General features: G+C 47.4%; 1 pseudogene; it reads right to left on the minus strand.

The window, feature by feature from the left end:
- Positions 1 to 6,611: 6,611 nt before the first annotated feature.
- LOC142767718 (uncharacterized) lies at positions 6,612 to 7,161 on the minus strand (annotated as a pseudogene).
- Positions 7,162 to 14,857: the final 7,696 nt, after the last annotated feature.

Genomic DNA, 14,857 nt, shown 5'->3' on the forward strand with positions numbered 1-14,857 from the left:
CCACGTCTGCCATTCATCATAGCGTTACACAAGTCGACAGGATGAAGACCTCGCAACCACTTCATCGCCCGGCCATCATCATCGAAGACCTCAGCGAGACCCAGTGACCGATAGCGGACCACCAAGACCACCAAGCATCATGACAGCAGCATCAGACGACCTTCCTATCCCCAAGTACACCGGAGCAGCGGACGATGGACCTGTACAGGACTGGTTCGACCTGTTCGAGTTCCACGCTACCGCTGCATCTTGGCCGGAACGGGAGATGATTACGAACTTCAGTGACTACGTCACCGGTGAGGATTTAAATGATCTAGAGACAACCGCACACTATCGTCGATTTCCTAAGCAGTCCTCTACCATTCGAAAGCCCAGCGCGCATCGACAACTGCCTCAAGACGAAGGGGCACTTTAGTTTACTTGCAGAAGGCCATGCGTATATTGGGAAAAACCCAACCGCCAAGCGCGCCTCCCTTCTGCGTGAAACACGACATTTCCGAAGTCATCGCTTCAGCATATGACACGAGACGTTGCTCAACCACCTGATGTCCTTCACTGTTCGTCTCGCACACGTGGTCCACCATCTGGGTTTTCATCACGCGGTTCTTCAAGCACCCCTAATACTCACCACTTGCCTTATAAGGACTCCCTATTCATGGTAGAAGACCTGGCGCCTCGGGAAAACACCTTGTCAAGCCACTGCCATTCAGAAAGCCGTTGTACTTCAGGAACGCGTAGCTCAATTCTCCCGCAAAGAAACAAATATACGGAATCGGGACCACGTCAAGCCATGTTTGCGGCGATGTCATCCTCGGGAACTGGACCAACCCAAAGTCGAAAAAGTACAGAGTCACCATTGAATGCAAGTCTCGTTGATAAAAACGAAAATGTATCTACTGCTTCCCTTGACACGAATGATGCTTGCAATGCACTCGTAAATAACGCTAGGACTACCGACACCGTCTCCCCCTTCAACGGCGATGACTACCCGCAATTTTCTCAGTGCCATCACCACACCAAGAAAAAACGACGACGAACGAAAACTTCAAACCATCCAAAGACGACCGCACTCGGTCTTCACAGTCAAAAGCAGCCTTCACGCATTGACCAATCTCCTGTTTTTCCGTCGCGTGGATCTTCGGGCGCGCACAACGCCCACCTCGCGTCTCACGCGTTCACTATGGTCGGAATAGAGCGGAGAAGCCCCGAGGACACTCAGTCAAGCCCGTCACCTACAGTTCAGTTTCATGCGTCAGAAGAGCCCGCATCGTTCGTTCCACAGAAAGACAGTCATTCACAATTACAATATGACCAAACCGATCCTTTCGCAGTGTCGCCCTCGAATTCCCAGCCACCTGAGAGCCCAACCCACGCAGGAGGCTCGGAAGGATCAACTATCAAGAACTTCCCTATGCCAGAAACATCCATCAAGAATGGCGTTGCAAGAGCCTCAGCAGATTTGTGTCTGCCAATTCTGGCGCACTATCTTTATTGCCTGACACAAATCGCGACGCCCTAACAAGTATCAACTATTTACTGGTCACGTCAACCTACAAAGAAAAGCGGGCTCATGATTCCAAAGGAAGTCCACCTCGTCAGACAGTGCAACATCAGCAATGCCAACAAAAGCAACAAAAGGAACCACAACAGCTAAAACGCCCACACCAACATCGGCAACGAACAACTAAAACTACATCGCAAGGATACTTGCGGCCTGAAGAGTGTCATGATCAACATACACTAAAGAAAAGACTGATTCCCCGTCTGAGCTATCTTCGCAGAAAGAAAAGCCAAGGAACTCTTCCGCACCAGCGTTCAAGATTGCGCCTTCGGTCTGAACATCTGCGTCATCACCATAAAAAACTCCCCAAAAGCCACAAAGCAACCGCTTGTGATCAGCAGGAACACAAGCAGCACCCAATCAGCCACGATCAACGGGCATGCAAACTGCATGCACCGCATTTGTGTCACTCACGACGAAAAATGCGACGCCAACGAAACTGTCGATTTTGCAAGGCATTCCAGCCTCGTTCATTCCTCGAAAGAACACTGGCTGCGTTTCCGTCGGTTTCCATGCCCAAAGCATGCTTATGTTGTCCAGAGCGTAACAGCCAGCCTCGCCCACCAGAGCCGTACTTGATAACCCTGGATTGCTGCCCTCTCCTGTGAAGTCTGTGCGATCTTACTGAACTTCAATGTGATGTGGAACTACAGCCCAATTAGACATTTTTTGTGTTCCACGTTTGCTTGTTCATCATGTATTGTAATATGTAACGCGAGCATTCTTTCGGGGGGAGGGGGAATCCTGTAACGTAAGGTAGCGATGGTTAGGAGTTAGTAGTAGAGGCAGAGGAGGAAGAAGTGCAGAATAGAATTAACATGGAGTATGAGCCGGGCCACGTCTGCCATTCATCATAGCGTTACATATACATATAAATATATATATATATACATATATATATATATATATTTATATATATATATATATATATATATATATTAATATATGTATATATATATATGAGATTCGGAGCTTTTTTTCTGAACGGGTGTAAATTCGTAGTTTCATTTGATAGCACGTTAGAATAAGAGCTACGAGTAACCTAACACAGGGCATTAAATACACGCTGTGTCATCTTCCGACGCCAACATTTCTCTGAAAAGGGGCAGTAAGCAGTGGCTTATTGTATGATAGGAATATTGCAAGCTGAGGTATGCTGTGTAGTTATACACACAGTGTGCCTCATGAAGATTACTTAAACCTTAGTTTTATACAAAATAAGAGCAAATATATGATGAATATCTTCTATGAGTGTCGACAAGCATTTATTGCACGCATTGTAGCTTTAAAACTAGAATACATACGATGTATTGGTAAGTTGCATACGAGCACAATGTTCACTTTTTTTATGTCCAGGGTGTTCGTCATTCCGTACACGTATTCCTGGAAAGTTAGTGCAAAGGCATAGACAATCTCGAACGATTAAAACTCGTTTGTTCCTGCTCAGACAGGGGCGGCAGCCGAACTGGCATGGGTAAGCGAGCGGCGGGTCGTTGTGTTGAGCGGGGGACAGAGGAGGAGGAAGAGGAGTCCTAATTGACCGAAGTCGTTCGCAACCGGTCGTCAACCGCTTCATTGTGTACCGCATGGAGGCTCGCTCCGAACCCAGGGGTGGTTTTGAACACAACTCCTCCCTTCTTAAGATTGTCGCTTGGGAGTAATCTGGGGGCCATCTTTGTCACGTAGACGCTCTAGGCGGAAAAGGAGCCTCGGCTCACTATGTGTTATTTCCCTTGTATTCAGTGCGGGTCGGTGGCGGCACCGGTTCATCCGGTGCGAGATGCCACGCTGAGTGCAACGAAGCTGCTGTCGGGGTGCCTGCTTGAATGAAAAATTCTCATCCAAACTACCTGGATGACGTAGCTGATTAAGGTGGTGGCATATGGCCTTCCCGCCGATGTCCACGAGCCATGGCTGCAAACCTGTGCGTTTGAGCACCCTTGTATCAACACAGCCAGGCCCTCTGTTAAATTGGCGGGAATATATGCGGTGCCCACTTTCGATTCTCCTGCTATTCGGGAGCTTTTTTCCTTGAGCAATGTCTTCGCCGAAAGCTCCGGGACAGTTACTGTCAGCTGGGTTCACATTTCTCAGCCAAACATCAGTTTTTCTGGCGTTTTTTTGTGGAGTTTCGAATAGTGTTGTGCTGTTTTAAGGAAAGCGTGTGACGCGGCGTTGCATTGTCCCGGTCTGATCTTTAGCGAGGGCACGTTTGAGCTCTGCCCCGTAGAGCTCGGCTTGCCTGTTGGTCGCCGGGTGGTATGGAGCTGACGTAAAAGACGACGCAATTGTCTCATGAAACTTGAGAATCTTCGTGGACACAAACGAAGTGCCGTTGTCTGAGACAACCATGCGCGGTTGTCCGAACGTTGCAAGCAACGACCGCACAGTGTCGATAACTGCCGCCGATGTCTTTGTGGCCATTTGTTTTACCTCAAGCCATTTGGTGTGTGCGTCAACAACCACCAGGAATGAAGATCCTTCGATAGGTCTAGCAAAGTCAATGTTCAGGCTGTTCCAAGATGTTTATGGTCTTTCCCATTTTAATATAAAAGCTCTTGGTGAGGCTCTGTGGTTGCATTGGCAAGGCTGGCAATCATGAACTGTTGATTCAATGTCACAGTCGATACCCAGCCATCACAAATACCTTCTGGCGCACTTCTTTATGGCAACAATATCTCGATAGCTCCGTGGAGCAGCGGCATGGCCTGTTCACGAAGTGCTGCAGGAATCACCACCTTTGATTGCTAGGTGACGCAGCCACGATGAGTGCTCAACTACATAGCTCGCTTGCGGTAATCGTTGAAGTGTTTACCCTTGAGCTTGTACAGATTGCCTTCCTGTAGAGCTGTGTAGATTTCCTTCAAGACCATCCACTCCTGCGGTGATGCCGCTACCGTGTCAGCCATTAGCGGAGAGTTCGGCAGCGCTTCGAACTTGAGCGTATCACTTGGCGAAGGTGGTTTGTCTGTTGTGGTGTATTGCGGCAGGCAGCTTAGTGCATCGGCGTTCTGGTGTTTCTTGCCAGTACGATGTACGAGTTCATAATAGTACGCTGACATCTTGAAACACCATGGTATCAATCACGAGGGTGTCTGCGGCATTGTTTCTGGGAGCTATGATGACAAAATAAGGGCCGATGATTGGTTATGAAGGTCACTTTTCTGCCAGTAATACACTGTCGAAAGTAGTCGGCTACGTAGATGATGGCAATTAAGTCCCTCTTTTTATAGCTGGGAATAATTCTTCTCTGCCGGTGATAGGGTGCACGATGCGAAAGCTATCAGGGCTTCCCGTCACTGGTCGTCAGCTTTGGAGAGGACTGCTCCCACTCCGTATGGTGATGTGTCACAGGCTAGCAGTATAGGTGACATTTTGTCGTAATGTCGCAGAACAGTTGACTTCCGTAGCAGTTCCTTTAGGGCAACAAATGACTTCATGGTGTGGCGACGAAATTCATGGGACTTCTTTCTGCAGAAGCTAGATTGTTGGCCACTGTAGCTCGATGTTCTAAGTACCAGTCCTAGAACGTCAAAAGCGCTAAAAACTACTGTGATTCTTCTTTGTTAGTGCGCGATTGTGATTGCCCGCACTTTGTCCTCAGTGGGGTAAATACCCTCCGCGTCAATCTGATGTCCATGAAACTTCCCTTCAGGCACCACAAAAACACATTTTTCCTTGCTCATGCGCAAATTAGCATTTGATAGCCTTTGAAGAATAAGCTCCAAGCGTTCTGTGTTCGCTCCATTGGAGGCGCCCCCGATTATAACACCATCTAAAGAGACGCTAACTCCAGGGATCCTGCTAAGTGTAGACTCCATAAAATTCTGAAAGATTGCTCGTGATGCAGCTATGCCGAATGCTTGCCTTTTCACTAATGCTTATCGTGAGCCGTAAACATGTTAATTCGCTCACCTTAAGTTGCTTATAGACTTGTGTCAAATTTAAAGTGCTGAAAATTTTTTCGCCCTGAAGCGTGCTAAAATCCCGTTTTGGTGTCGGCAGGGGTAGGATGATGTCTGTAGTGAGGTTGATTGTGCTCTGGTAGTCTCCGCAGAGGCCTAGGGTACCGTCCTTGTTTCAGATGACATTGAGTGGTGTAGACCATTCTTAATGTTGCGTCATTACAATCATCCCTGGCTCCGGTAGTCTGTCAAGCTCATTCTCGACTGACGTTTGTAGACCAAAAGGTACCGACCTAGCTTTCAAAGTTTTTGGCGCTGCATCTTCTCGCAGCTCCAGTGTGACTGGAGTTCCGTTGTTTCCTGGTATTTTTTTCGGAAAAAACCGCTAGTACTTCTCTTGGAGCTCCTCAACTGACGGTTGGCTGGATGCATGGTTAACTTTGCCAACGACTACTCCAAGAGGGAAGAAGCAATTTCTTTCTAAAAGGCTTGATCCGGAGCCGTGGACGACATGCAATGGAAGATGGTGGGTCTGGCAATTGTAGTAGAACTCTACGTTGGGACAACCCACTAGTTGAAGGCAATGTCCTGACCGCGTTCTCAGCTGCGGGTCATCTTGCTGGAGAGCTAGTGGGCGTGTTCTCACTCCAAGTAGCTCGAAAAGTATCCTCACTGATTAACGTGCATGCTGCCCCAGAATCCACCTCGAACTTGATGGGGCGATGGTGTACTACAATTCCTGCAATTACCTTGGGCCTCACGCCGAGATTCACAACGGTGGTTAAGTCGTATAGAGCCGCTCACGTAAGAGATGTTCCGGCTCTACTAACTTCTGTCTGGCCCCCTTTAGCGTTAACGTTGTGATTACGTTGTGCTGAACCCTTCGGCCTGGGCTGTTTGCGCTTGGATATGCATGCCTTTTTGATGTGTCCCCGTGTTTAGCAAAAACTGCACGTAGTTGTCTTGAATCGACATACTTGGGGATCGTGCATGTCATCGCACCGCTAACATCACTGTGTTTTTTCTCTTGAGTTTGCCGTGGTAGCAGAATGCCCTCGCTGCTGACTGGTGTGGTGCACTAACTCAATGTTCCGTCGAATATCCCTGTGCTGGTGACCGGCGCTCTCCGCTCACAGCGCGATGCCTTACGCTTTGCAGAATGTGAAACCCGTCCCTGCGAACAGGCATTGTTGCAGTCCTACGTCATGCAGTGCGCACCCAAAACGATCCCTCAACATAACGTCCAAGGGGAGCATATATAGTGGTGTTAGCAGGCGTGGTAGTCGATCATCCCTCCTGCGCAGTACCTGAAGTTCCTCAGGTCGGCATCCCGAAATTGCAATCAACAGCGAGTTGTTTAAGAGCCGCCACGTAATCGCACACTTCTTCGTCTTCCACTTGGTCTCACCTTTGGAAGCGGGTTTGGCTGTAGACCTACGATGGCCTTGAATCATAGTGATTTTGTAGCGCTGCTACGATGTCGTGGTAGCACACAGTTGCTGGAGTGCGTGGCTGAATCAGGGCACAGACTGTGTCAAATGTTTGCTCCCCACACAGCGTTAGCAGGTTGGCTCTTTTCATTGCTGCATCAGTGATGTTGTTAGCCCCGAAGTAAAATTGCAGGCGTTCAAATCACGATGACCATAATGAGCTGATGAATTCGGGTAGTCGATTCTGAAGCCCTTGCGTAGCCATGATTCGCTTGCCAAAGCGTTGCGTATCAGGTCCAAATCCACTTCCTCGTCACCGCTGTTATGTCCGGAGTTGTCGTCGTCCCATACACGTACTCCTGGAACGGTAGTGAAAAGGCATAGGCAACCTCGACCGGTTAAAACTTATTCCTGCTTAGACGGGGGCGGCAGCCTAACTGCCCTGGAACGGAGGAGGAGGAAGATGAGGAGTCCTAATGACCAGAGTCGTTTGAAACCGGTCGTCCACCGCTTCTTTGTCTACCGCTCGGAGGCTCGCTCAGAACCCATGGGTAAATTGTGACGCAACACTTTCACTGAACATGGACTTAATATTGACGATAAGACGCGCCATCAAACAGGTTTGCAGTTGCGTGTCTACCTAACAATTAACGTTATCCCGCTAAACTAACACTGCTGTGACGTAGTCATAGCAGCCAACGACGTCACTCGATTGATGATTGATATGTGGGGTTTAACGTCCCAAAACCACCATGTGATTATGAGTGACGCCGTAGTGGAGGGCTCCGGAAATTTCAACCACCTGGGGCTTTTTAACGTGCACCCGAATCTGAGCACACGAGCCTGAAATGCAGCCGCCACAGCCGGGTTTCGAACCCGCGACCTGCGGGTCAGCAGCCGAGTACCTTAGCCACTAAACCACCATGGTGGGGCCGCCGTCACTCGAATTTCGCTTCAGATTGAAAATGGTGTTATTGCGTCGCTACGTTGAGGGACGCTTATTTTCATGACTATCTGTTTTCACCTCTTGTGCTCTAGGGCAGGCGCCTCAAAGACCGGGACTGTGAGCCTGTCACTCGCAGGCCGCATATAACTGTCTTCACCACGTAAATATATATATATATATACTGAATACGTACGTTCCTGAGCGTCACAAGCAAGATGGGTCTAAAGCATTGCTTTTGTGAGGTGTCTCCTGTGGTCGCAAATGGTCCATACACATTTGTGAAACATCAAGGCTTTATTTGAGAATAGATGTCAAGGTTTCAGTTATTTTAAACCTTGGTATGCACACGTTTGAATCCTGGCACCAAATCTCTTCATGAGTGACCCGTAAATGTATCAGATATGAGAGATCTTTTATTCTTTATTATGGCGTTGTTTGCTTACGCCTTGACTGTTCGTAAGAGAAAACCTAAACCACTCTTTACATTGCATGAATAGCTTTTATAATTTAATTTTAAAGTTCATTTGTGAAAGAGTAGGCATGTTTGTGACATTATTGAGACAAAAAAGCGCGAGCCGTGACGCCTGGGTCAAGTACTGGCCCTCGTATGGCTGAGTAGCCCTACATTGCCCGAGCTTTCCCTCTTGTCACGTAAATTGAGTGACATAAGGTGACGGAAGGAGTCGAATATGTCCTAAGGTGCATAACGTCTACGTTGCAGTCACTGACTAGTGGAAATGAATTGGGCTTGGAGGTGCTTCGTATTGTTCTGTCACAACTTGGATTGTTGTTTATTCATGGCAAATATTTTTATTCACATGCACATACATATGTTTCGGCTATAGCGACAATTTTTCATATACCTTGACAGTTGACAATCAGAGTTGGTGACAAAGGTATAGGCCTGATTATCTATATTATAAACACTGAAGTGACAGACTAGTATCAAAGAGGTTTTGCTTCTGGGTGTTATCTTGTTCTGTAACAAATATGATTGGATTCAGTCTGTTGAAGCTTCTTCGCGCCTCACATCCACGTACTCCCCCGCGCTGAGCACCGCGGTCATAGGCGCCCAAGATGAGGCCGGGCGCTATGATGCTTCCCCAAAAAACTTACCCCAAAAACCGCGCATTCAGTGGGTGATGGCGCACAAAAACAGGGGGGTTCTAAAACTCTTACGGACAAATTCACATCGTTCGTTCTTTATATGGCGAACAATCGATTCGCAACATCACACAGTGCTAAGTGAGTGCATAACTAGGTGAGCGATTGACAGAACACTATTAAAAATTAAACAAACCGCCCGGCATAGGCAGTGCTTCTTGCAGTGAGCTCTCGTGCGAAGTGATTTTCGGCCTTTTGTTATTCCTGGTCAATATACAGTAATTTGACTCGCCAGAATGATGTCCATTTTGGTGGGGCTGGCTTGCTTATGCTCGGCGAAGAACGTTTTGATATAAAAATATTAACAACATATCCGCGGAGTGAGTGAAGCTGAGAGGGGCGAAGATCCACGGGGTTTTATTTGTAAACCGTGAATTCATCCGTCCTTCTATCTGTCTGCCCCATAAGTCCATCCGTCTGTCTGTCTGCATGTTTGTCTGTTGCATGGATGGATGGATTGACTAATGTGGCTGTACCCTTCAGATCGGGCGGCGGCCAACGCCACCTAGCCGTAATACTTAGTGAACCACCAACTAGACTTATCATTTTTTTTCCTTTAGATAGTGAAATATAGGACACGTACTTTGCAATGAATGGTTTAATTTTCACTCGTGCCTTGACTTTAGCAACCAATAAGATAACCTCCTTCTAGTTCATTCTACCCGCTTAATGTCTATTTTGCCCTTCCTGTCTCTAAACCCCAGTGCTTTGAAAAACTCTGCGCCATCTTCCTGAACTATAGGCTGAAGCCCTTTACAGAACATTATCAAGTGTTCGGCAGTTTCCTGTTCCACACATGCACTGCATACCGTGTCTACCCCTTCGTGTTTGGCACGATAAGTCTCGGTTCGCAATATTCCCGTGCGGGTCTCAAATAGTAAAGAACTACCCCGACTATTATCATAAATCTTTTCCCTGGTAATTTCCTGCTTAAAAGTTCGATAGATCTCCAGTGCGAACTTTTTCATCATGCCAATTTTCTACATGCCGGTCTTCGTTTCCTTCGTCTTCTTCTCAACCGATAGTTCTTTTTGGTTGCCCCCTGCTGTTTTCCAAGTATTCACCCGCCAATTTTCTGGTTCTCTTCCTCCATTTTGTATCGACATTCTTCATGCACAAGTAGCTGAAAACCTTTCTAGCCCAACGCTCCTCCCTCATTTCTCTCAATCACTTCTCAAATTTTATCTTGCTGCTAACTTTCCTGCCCTCAAATGATGTCCATCCCATATTACTTTGCACTCCCTGATTTTGTGTATTCCCATGAGCTCCTCAAGCAAGCCTACATATTCCACGTTACCTAATTTCTAATCTTGCTCGAACTTCTGATCTCATGCACAAGACCGTATTGCCGAACGTCAGACCTGGTACCATGACCCCTTTTCATATTCCTCTCACATCATACCTATTGTATTCCACAGTGCCCTATTTTTCTTCACTGCTGCGTTCCTGTTACCTTTAGTCGTTACGTATATTTTGTGTTCCCTTAAATACTCGGTTCCATTGCGCCCAGATATTTCTATTTATCTGTTGTCTCTAGCGTGACCTTCTGTATCCTGAGCTCACTGCCTTCATTATCATTAAAAATCATGACTGCTGATTGTTCTCACTGAATCTAAAATCTAACCTATCTCTGTCATTACCGCAGATGTCCACCAATCTTTGCAAATCTTCCTTGTTGTCGGCCATTAGCACTATATCATTAGTGTTCATCAATGCTGGTAGTGCCTGATCAATGAGTTTTCCTTGTTTGACTAAAGAGAGGTTAAAGCCAAGTCCACTTCTTTCTAATTTGGCCTCTAATCCTTGTAGGTACATCATGAATAACAAAGGTGACAGAGGACACCCCTGCCTAAGCCCCCGTTTTACCTCTATGGGCTTGGATACCTGTTTTTCCCACTTTATAACTTACCTTGTTACTTTTATAGATATTCTTTAAAACATTAGTGACTCCGTCTTCCACCCCTAGTATGTCCAGTATTCCCCACAAGTCATCTTGAACCACGTTATCGTATGCTCCCTTGATATCCAAAAATGCTAGCCACAGGGGCCTGTGTTCCTTTTCTGCTATTTAGATGCACAGCTTCAGTGAGAACAGATTGTCTTCCAACCTCCTGTGTTTCCGTAACCCATTCTGCACTTCCCCTGCACCCCCTCATCCTCTATCTATGCCTGCAGTCTTTCCTTTATAATCTGCATTCCCACCCTGTAAACCACTGATGTCACTGTTATAGGACGTTAGTTGTTTATGTAAGTTTTGTCCCCCTTTCCTTTATAGATTATGCTCATCCTGCTAAGCTTCCATCTATCGGGGACTTCACCATCGATTATTGATTTGCTAACTGCCTCTCTCAAAGTCTGTTTAGACTTTGGACCCAATGTATTTATCAGCATAATTGAAATTCTATCTGGGCCTGTTGATTTACTACTAAGAACCCTCTTCTCAGCCCTTTCCCACTCTCGTTGTGTAAATGGGGCCATTGTGTTACTTGATGCATCTTTGTCTATTGTGGTGCATAAGGCACTTTTTGTTGAAGTTTTTTTGTCACCCTTGCTCTTATATATTCAATATCTTCGCCCCCTTCTAGCCTAGCACCTTGAGCTGTAGGTATAAACCTTTGTTCTAGGCTTGTCTCATTTCTTATGTAGTTTAGATGGTTTTGAAATTTCGCAGCTGCCTTTCTATCCTTTTTATGTACTTCTGCCAGCCACTGAGCCCCCTTTCTTCTAATCTTATCATTGATTGGAAGGAATGCTTCCTTTCTACAGCTTAGAAAGATGTCCCATTTTCTTTAATCATCATCTGTCAATTAACCCCGCTGCTTAACATGTCCGTGTTCCCCAGCGGCTTCCTGACGTTTTGCTATGGCTCTCTCAACTTCCTCATCCCACCAAATCTTTGGTTTGTGTCTTCTTTTCCGCGGTGACTTGTCACATGCCTTAGCGAGTTCTTGCTCAAACAGTTCAAATAAATTCTTGTATGTCCACACTGCGTTATTATTCTCAGTGATTGCTTTCTCAATTTGTTTAGTAGCTATTTCGATTCGCTTTTCTGAATAGAAACTTTTCCTGCAGTTGCTGATCTTGTCTCCTTTCCACTTTCACTTCTCTTCCAAAACTTAGCTTGATACGTTTGTGATCAGTACCCAGACTTCTGGAACCACATTCATCTATGTGCATTGCCCTGAGCCTATCATACATCCTATGTGACAACAGTGCATAGTCTAGCGTCGACTGCAGCCTTCCTACCTCTCATATTATTTGCCCTTCACACTTCTCAGTACTATTGCAAATGATCAAATCATGCCTTTCACACATAGCCATGATCAATTTGGCTGTTGGGTCAGTATACCCATCTACACCTTCTACGTGCGCATTCATGTCTCCTAGTTTATTGATCTCGCACTCTTCTCCTAATTCCTTGATGTTCTTTCACATACACTCCACCATTGCCTGGTTTTCCTCTCTGGCCTTTACTCCCGTCCACAAAGTACAGCAAACCAAGAAGTGTCATCTGCCCAGCTACTTTCCCTCTTAACTATAAATGCTCCATGCAGTCCTGCTTGACTCTTTGCCAACCCATACTTTTATGTATTATTGCACCAATTCCACCTCCCTTTTTTGCTGCCTTCTGTTCTATTGCAATATTCCCATACGTAGTCTGGATTGCAAGGTGGTTGCTTCATGTCCCGAAGATGTGTCTCCACAACCCCATATACCATCAGCTCTTCCTGCCTCAACTGCTCTTCTATCTCTCCCCACTTTAACCTATTCCTGCCACGCTGCATGTTAATATAGCCTACGTCTGACTTAGCTCGGCCCTTGTGCTTACGTCGATTTCTTCTCCCACGGACTCCGTGTGGCTTGAATATTTGTGCCCCTTTAGAACCGTCCTTGGCTACACTGTGAGCTTCAAAGCTTTGGGTCTCCCTAAAAAAGCTGTGGCTTGACGACCCATTCTATTACCGACCCTCCTGCCCGTCACACCACTGTAGTTAATGCCATCCTGTGCAAAGGAGCTAGCGCCGGGCTCGTACACGTCTTGGTTTACTTCCATTACGCTGTTTCCGAGCTGCCGGCTCATTCCCTAGATCACAGAGTTGGCCTCCGCGAGACTGCCCCCAGACCTCTGGGACTGTGCATATGGTCACATGCACGCTCTCAAAGGCTTCTCGGAGCTTACGCATCCCACCCTCTAACTGTCTTTTAAGGTTCTGATCCTTGCCCTTCAACACATCATTGAGCCCAGTATGAATAATGACGAAATTTTCGCCCTCCCTGCTGTCCTCTACAACCTCCTGAGCTTTGGCCAGTGCATGCACCATTCTCTTTCCTGACTGGGCCTCCACCCTCACTCTCCATCTTTCTTCACTGTCGTGAAGACGTCATCCCTAACCCTTGCCACGTTAGAGTCCCCCACCACTAGGACCCTTCTACGCTCCAATTGCTGGCTTCCTGCTTGTGATGGTGCCGCTGTTTGCTCCACCTGTTGCTCTCTCTGCTGTCAGTCCTGTGTTTCTGCCCTGCTCGAAAACTGCCGCGCCACCGATCTCTATCTTCTCGGAGTCTCCGTGCTGTGGTCAGACACTGCGGCCTCCTGACCTCCCTTCTCGCCTGTTCCTTCCCGCCTGTCGCCTTCTCCGCTACCCACGCCTTCCGTTTCACACCGCTCGGGGCCGGGGCAAAGCGCCATTAGCTCTTTTACCCGCTTCTCGAGCTCGGTCCACCCTTACCGTTCTTTTCGAAGGTCGCCTTTTATTTGCTCTAATAGATTGGTGGTAGCCTCCTCCCACTCACGCGAAGCTCCCAGCCGTCTGTGGAGTTCTATCCTCTGCTCCCGTGCCGCCCTAAGCTCCCCCTGAAGCCCCTCGATCATAGCCTCCATGCGCTGCACAGCCGCCTTCAGTGCCTCGCACAGCCTGCACACGATGCTCGCCTTCTGCGTGTCGGCCCAACTCGAGAATTCTGTCTCATCCAAGTAGCACCAGCGCTTGCATTCCTCGCACTGCACCAGCTCACTCTCGCCCGTAATTTCCTAGCCTCCTTAGCCATCGCCCGCCCGACCATCGGACCAAGTGCCCAAACGCCCTAAGCTCAACCCTGATTCCGCTATACAGCCGCCTCCGCTAACTCACCTACCTCAACAACTGTTAGAAGCTACCGCCTACACCGTAAACGCACGTGTTCACTTTCGCTAGTAGGCTCTCACTAGGTCCCCTTCGTGTTCGGCTCTAGCTATTTAACCACTTATCTGCCACCTCGAACGTTTTCAAAACAGCCGCCTACCCCGTTCCCGTGGTCAACGTCACTGCAACGTTGCCCGTGTCCCACATCTGCAGTACTCGAAACGCAAGTTATCGATTAAGAGAGAAAAAATACTAATGGTTTCGACAAACACAAAAAATAAAGGAAAACTTATCTTTTGTTGCATGCTGCTTCTGCACCAACCGACCTGCTCGACCTTGACCGCATTTTCGTGCCAAGCAATGTAAGCAGCACCACCATTTACAAATCACAGCCTCCACAAACCACAAAAACACTAGCGCCCCCTGCTGAGTTGTCCGTAAAATACGTGGTCACGAACAAATCACAGTATAACTGCTCCTTTAGGAGCTTCGCCACTAAACAAAGATATGTCATATGTGGTGGTTGACTCCAGTGTGCGGAGATGGTTGAAGTCGCACTATTCCAAGCATTTAATGACATGTGATTAGGAAGCCCCCTATATCATTTTTCTTTAACAGGCTAAGCTACGAGCGGAAAGGGTGGCCTTCGGCTTTATCTTCTCGTCATTTCGCCTAGGCACAGTGGCTGCTTGCCACTCTCTGCTTGGCGGGGTGCTTTATAAGCAGTC

The sequence above is a fragment of the Rhipicephalus microplus genome, chromosome 7 (genome assembly GCF_043290135.1).
Source record: "Rhipicephalus microplus isolate Deutch F79 chromosome 7, USDA_Rmic, whole genome shotgun sequence".
Classification (NCBI taxonomy): Eukaryota; Metazoa; Arthropoda; class Arachnida; order Ixodida; family Ixodidae; genus Rhipicephalus; species Rhipicephalus microplus.